This window comes from Meriones unguiculatus, chromosome 3 (genome assembly GCF_030254825.1).
Source record: "Meriones unguiculatus strain TT.TT164.6M chromosome 3, Bangor_MerUng_6.1, whole genome shotgun sequence".
NCBI classification, from domain to species: Eukaryota; Metazoa; Chordata; class Mammalia; order Rodentia; family Muridae; genus Meriones; species Meriones unguiculatus.
This window is the reverse complement of record NC_083351.1, coordinates 159,233,794-159,239,813: the sequence shown is the minus strand read 5'-3', so window position 1 is coordinate 159,239,813 and position 6,020 is coordinate 159,233,794. Positions and strand designations below refer to the sequence as shown.

The window sequence follows — 6,020 nt, the reverse complement described above, 5'->3', positions numbered from 1 at the left end:
TTGTTCTTGAAGTATATTTATTTAGATGGGATTGTTTTTAATCTCTGTTTATTCAGCTATCCAGTGTTGAAATACTAAATAACAAATATTTTGATTGTATTGGAAGTTAGGATGCAAATTCTAGTAGCCTTTTATATGGTACTAAAGTATTACCCAAGCTATTTTGCTGGCAAATGCCACTGTATTTAAATATTTCTACACTGAATGCCAGGATCACACTATTTGCCTTTCTGAGGATGTCTCTCCATCCAACTATTTCAGTTTTGCCATTCTCAACTACCCTGGGGACCTCAGCAGGATCCAGAAACCATAGGGCCCACTTGCACTGCAGTCAATATGGAACTCTTTCCCAGTGAGAGTTGATTGGCAGATGCTTAGACCACATGAGCAAAGTATTTTAAATATAACCTACCATTACTCTGATTAAAGATGAATGAGGATGCTGAGGACACAGCCGTGGGTGTTGTACATTAAATAGAACATTTGATAATATTCTCTAAAGTAAGAAAAGTTTCCGTAGCTTTTTTTTTTATTTTTTTTTTTATTTTTTTTTATCAGTTACATTTTATTAACTCTGTATCCCAGCCGTGTCCCGATCCCTCATTCCTTCCCAGTCCCTCCCTCCCTCCCTCATCTCCACCGTGCCCCTTTCCAAGTCCACTGATAGGGGGGACCTCCTCCCCATTCATCTGATCCTGTTTTATCAGGTATCTTCAGGACTGGCTGCAAAGCCCTCCTCTGTGGCCTAACAGGACTGCTCCTCCCTTCGGGGGTGGGGAGACCAAAGAGCCAGTCATTGAGTTCCTGTTAGAAATAGTCCCTGTTCCCCTCACTTTGGGAAATCAATTGGTTACTGAGCTACCACAGGCTACATCTGAGTGGAGGTTCTAGGTTATATCCATACATGGTCCTTGGTTGAATGTCAGTCTCAAAAAAGACCCTGTGCCCAGATATATTTGGTCCTTCTCGGCCTTTTGGCTAAGATCAAGTGTAGTATCTGTTCTTATCAGTTTAATATCTGATACGTCCTCTATCCGTAGCTTTTTTATGACATGTTTCTTTTGTTAAATAAAACCTTGTTCTTTTTCAAATTCATGGCCTCTTCTTCCTTAATTTTTTTCCCATGAATATATTATATGTACATACATTTATAATCCTACACATAAGCTCATTCTGGTACTCATCCATGTGTTTCTGGGCTAAGCATTTGGTACTGGATAACTACTTGGTATGCCTTTACCCGAGGAAGACTATTTCTCCCACTCTCAGCATTCCTTATTTGCCTGTAGTTCTTTGTATAGGTTAAGGCCTCATGGTCTTTTCCCCATCCAAGTTCATATGTCTCTTTGCTAATATTTAATTTGCTCATTTTGAACACAAAGTAGTGAACCTTGACTTTAAGAGTCATGCCTCCAGTGCTAAAACACTAAGACACTAGGCTTTCCAGTTACTATTCACATGGAAAAAGACCATTCATGTAGGTGAGCCTCTATGTCTTCTTCATCTATGAAAGAGGCAGGAGAATGATTGTAAGAGTTAGTGGAAGTAGAAGGCACTAAGTTTTCTAAAAAGAGAGAGAAGGAAGGCATAGGGTTGATTTGGTGGGGATGTGAAAGTAAAATTAATAACAAAGAAAAAGGAGTCATGACTGGAGTTATAGACCAGAAGAGAACTGACATGAAACAACAGAGTACTGATAACATGGTTGGCATTAACTATTGTAATTATACAGCCTAATCAAATTTAGTTCTTGAACTGATCTGGCCCATAAACTCATGTTTGGAATTTTAGAAGCTCTGCCTACATATCAATCTATATATCTATGTATCTATCTATGTATCTATGTATCTATTTATGTATCTATGTATCTATCTATCTATCTATGTATCTATCTATCTATCTGTCTATTTATCTATTTATTTATCTATCAATCATATATATCTCATCTAGCTATCTGTCTGTCTATCATCTATTGATCTATTTTTCTGTATTCTATCTCTTTATCTGTCTGTCTATCTAGAATTTATATATAATGTGTGGTTTTTACTAACTTGTAATGGGTCAGTTTTAAGTGTCAACTTTATATAGTAGTCACCATGGAATAGAAGTCTCAATGAAGAAATATTTATATTAGATGGGATTGTGGGTATGGTAGTGAAAGTTTTGGTTCACTGGAGTGAGGCAGGAATATCCACTAAGTCTTACAATCTTTTTCCTGCCTCTTTCATAGATGAAGACATAGAGGCTCACCTAGGTGAATGGTCTTTTTCCATGTGACTAGTAACCGGGAAGCTTAGTGTTTTATCATTGGAGGCATGATTCTTAAAATTGAGGTTAATTACTTTGTATACATTGAATGTGGATGGTACCATTTTTTTTATCTGCCAAGTCTTAGATCTATTGAAAAGGAGTCTTAAAACTTAGAACTGACTAGTAATTCTTTCCTCTTTGCTCTTTACTCTGGATGCAATGTGGTTGGGTGCTCAAAATCCTCTCTGCCCTCCGTTCCTTCTATGATGGACTGCAATCTGGAATTGTAAGTGAAAATAAACTCCTTACAAAACACCTTACACCCTAAGATCCTTTGACCAGGATAATTACCACAGTGACAGGAGAAGAAAACTAAGATAGAAATAGGTATCATGAGTGAGTTCATTGCTGTGAGTAACTTGACCGTGTGATCAGTCTCACATTGTTGTGACTGAAGAGTAGAAAAGTCTATAACTTTGGATTAGCTTGGAGAAGAATGGTGAGAGGAACTCATAAAACTGAGACCAGATCATGAGATTTCACAGGTAAACAAGGATTCTATCAGGAACCAGGTTGGAACAATTAATGTAGTGTTTTTCTAAGAGTCTAGCTTTATTCAGCCCATGTCTTGAGAATCTGGGTGAACTGAAATTTAAAAATAACCGTCTGATTTGTTTGGCAGAAGACATTTTAAAGGAGGATGGTATTCAGGTTGGTGTTGAAAAAGCAGCTATGATCCATAGAGAGAGCAGCACCATGGCACAGAAACTGCCTGTGCTTCCCCTGGACAATGAGGAAGGTATCTCAGGGTCAGCTCACTGAAGCTGGTACAGTTGTGATAATAGGGGGCATGCTGTCTATGAAGCTGGCACAGAACTCGGCATTGTTAAAGGTACATAAGTGAGAGGTTGTTGAGAGCAGATTAGAATTCAAACTGTGTGACTGGGACACAGGTCCTAAGTATCAGTGGAGAAACTAGGATATTTGAGGATGTCAGGTTCACGGGTGTGTGCCATGGGGAGCTGCAGGTGTGGAGTGGAGCCAACATAAAACAAGAGAGAAGCTGTATGCACTGAAGGTGGCAGGGCTGGAGTGCCGGAGTGCCTGAGCTGTTTGGAGTACAGCTGATCAAACTGTGATCCTGACACTGTAGCATAAGGTGTTTCCACGCTCACCTTTCCTTGAAGTTGGTGTGATTATTTTGTGCCCTTCTTTTCCCCTTTTGGAATGATAATGTTTCCTCTGTGCCATTATATATTAGATGAATAGAATTTATTTTTAAGTTTATAGTCACAGCTTTAAAAGGCTTTGAATATTTAAAATGTTAGAATTTTCTTAATGAGTATGGGCGATGTTTTCGAGATGAGATGCAGTTTACATTAGGTGATAAGCATCAGACTTAAGGTAACAAGGGAAGAAAAGCTGCTGCCCAAAGTCATGAGTCTGCGTGTCATGTTGATAAAGGGCAAGGTTGTGATCGTTTTAATAGTCAATTTGACACAATCTGGAATCACTATATAGAGAGCCTCAACGTGGGATGATAAATTAGACTGGACTATGAGGGCCTCACTTAATTAGGTTAATAGAGGTGGAAAGATCTACCCTGAGTGCGTGTCGCCTTTTTTTAAATTTTTTATTTAACTTTTATTAATTACACTTTATTCCTTTTGTATCCCCCCATAAGCCCTTCCCTCCTCCCCTCCGGGTCTCAACCTCCCCCCCTTTCTGCATGCATGCCTCTCCCCAATTCCACTGATAGGGGAGGTCCTCCTCTCCTTCTTTCTGATCTTTTTTTTGTTGTTGTTGTTCTTCTCAATGCAGTTTATTCAGGAACCTTGAACAATCATCTGACCCTGGGGAAAGCCAGCCCACAGCTTAAATAGCCCCTGGGTAGCCAACCCCAGCGTGCCTCGTGGGCAATGCAGATAGGTCCACATACATGGAAGTAAGCCAGATCCTCAGCCTTAGCCAAATATGGAGTTGTTTGTGACAGAGCACTCACCATCGGGAAGGTGGAAGGCAGAAACTAGCTCCATCTTTAAGGAACGGCATTACGCAGCTCTCTACAGTTCCCCCTTTTTGTTTTAGACGCATCAGGCAAGAGTAGAGGTCTGATCTCTGATATTAGAAATAAATTGGGACTTTGTACCGGAATGCTAGTGAATTTAGGTATGCCCTGGTTACTCGCATGCCTCGCTGGGTGCCTGTGCCCATTGATGCCCCTCATGCTATGACTCTCTTCAGACAGAAAAGAGATCTTGGAATTACAGCCGCCATTGTTACTGCCATCTCATGGGCGGCTGTTGGAGTTACCACCGCGGCATTAGCCATGAGTCATACTATGTAGACTGCTCAGACCCTAAATAATCTTTTAGCGTGTCGCCTTTTTCATGGGTTCTGCCTTGGACAAGGAGAACAACAGAGCCAAAATATCTGTGCCCAGTGGGCCTGCAGAGACCCATACTCCAACTAAGGACCATGCATGCAGAGGGCCTAGACCCCTCTTCAAAGGAAGCCCATTGGCTGCTCAGTTTCCATGTGGGTTTCCTAGTAAGGGGAACAGGGACTGTCTCTGGCATGAACTCAGTGGCTGGCTCTTTGATCACCTCCCCCTGAGGGGGGAGCAGCCTTGCTAGGCCAAAGAGGAAGACCATGCAGCCAGCCTTGATGAGACCTGATAGGCTAAGGCCAGATAGAATGGGAGGAGGTCTTCCCCTATCAGGGGCCTAGGAAAAGGGAATAGCGGGAGAAGAGGGAGGGTAGGGGACTGGAGTGTTGAGACAGGTGAATAAATCTTAATAAAAAAACATATAAATAAAAATAAATTTTAGGATCTGGCTTGCTTCCATGTATGTGGACCTATCTGCATTGCCCACGTGGCATGCCTGGGTTGGCTACCCAGGGGCTATTTAAGCTGTGGGCTGGCTTTCCCCAGGGTCAGATGATTGTTCAAGGTTCCTGAATAAACTGCATTGAAAAAATAAATAAATAAATAAATAAATTTTAAAAAAGGAGGGAGGTAGCACTGAACACAAGCAAGCATGCATAAATTAAGATTGATTCCTCTCTAAGCTCTATTGCAAATATGACCTGACTAGCGTTTCACATCCTTGCTGCCTTCACTGCCCTGCTTTGATGGGCTGGATTTGTGAGCCACAATGAACCCTTTCTCTCCTTGGTTGATTTCTGTGGGTAATTTATCACACACAGAAAAAAAAAAATCTGTGGCACAAAGTCTTCCTAGATAATGACAGGATAAATACTGAATGCTTGATACATCAGCCAAAGTGGCAATTAAGCTCGGGTTAAATGGTATTTCCTGGGAGTCATTTTCTAGGAGTCATTCAGACAATCCTATGAATGTTTTGTGTTTGAAAGCTTCTACATGATGCCTTATTAAAATTTGTAATTTTTGAAAAATATCGGTGGGGAATTTATTTCTTCACTTTTTAAAAATTTTAGGTTTGTTACTGGCTCTTGGAAAGATATTTTTAAAAACAAAAGAATCATTAAGTGCATAGTCCAATAGTAGTTTTATTGGTGGGGGTAGAAAGAGTGTCCTAACTTTGTGGTTGAAACTATAGAAAGATTTTTTAAATCATATTTTGATCTTTTACAAATATTTGGCACTTTATAAATTTGTGTGTCATCCCTGAGCAGGTATCAAGGTAATCAGTATATTATCCCAGGTTTAGTATCATGTACTGCAGAAGTGAGCATTGCTGTGTTTATTAATAAAGAAAGCTATGCATTTTAATAAGCCTTTCTTT

At 40.2% G+C, this 6,020-nt stretch overlaps 1 pseudogene; it reads left to right on the top strand.

Moving 5' to 3' along the window:
* Window positions 1-958: 958 nt before the first annotated feature.
* Window positions 959-1,078, top strand: LOC132653325 (U2 spliceosomal RNA; annotated as a pseudogene).
* Window positions 1,079-6,020: the final 4,942 nt, after the last annotated feature.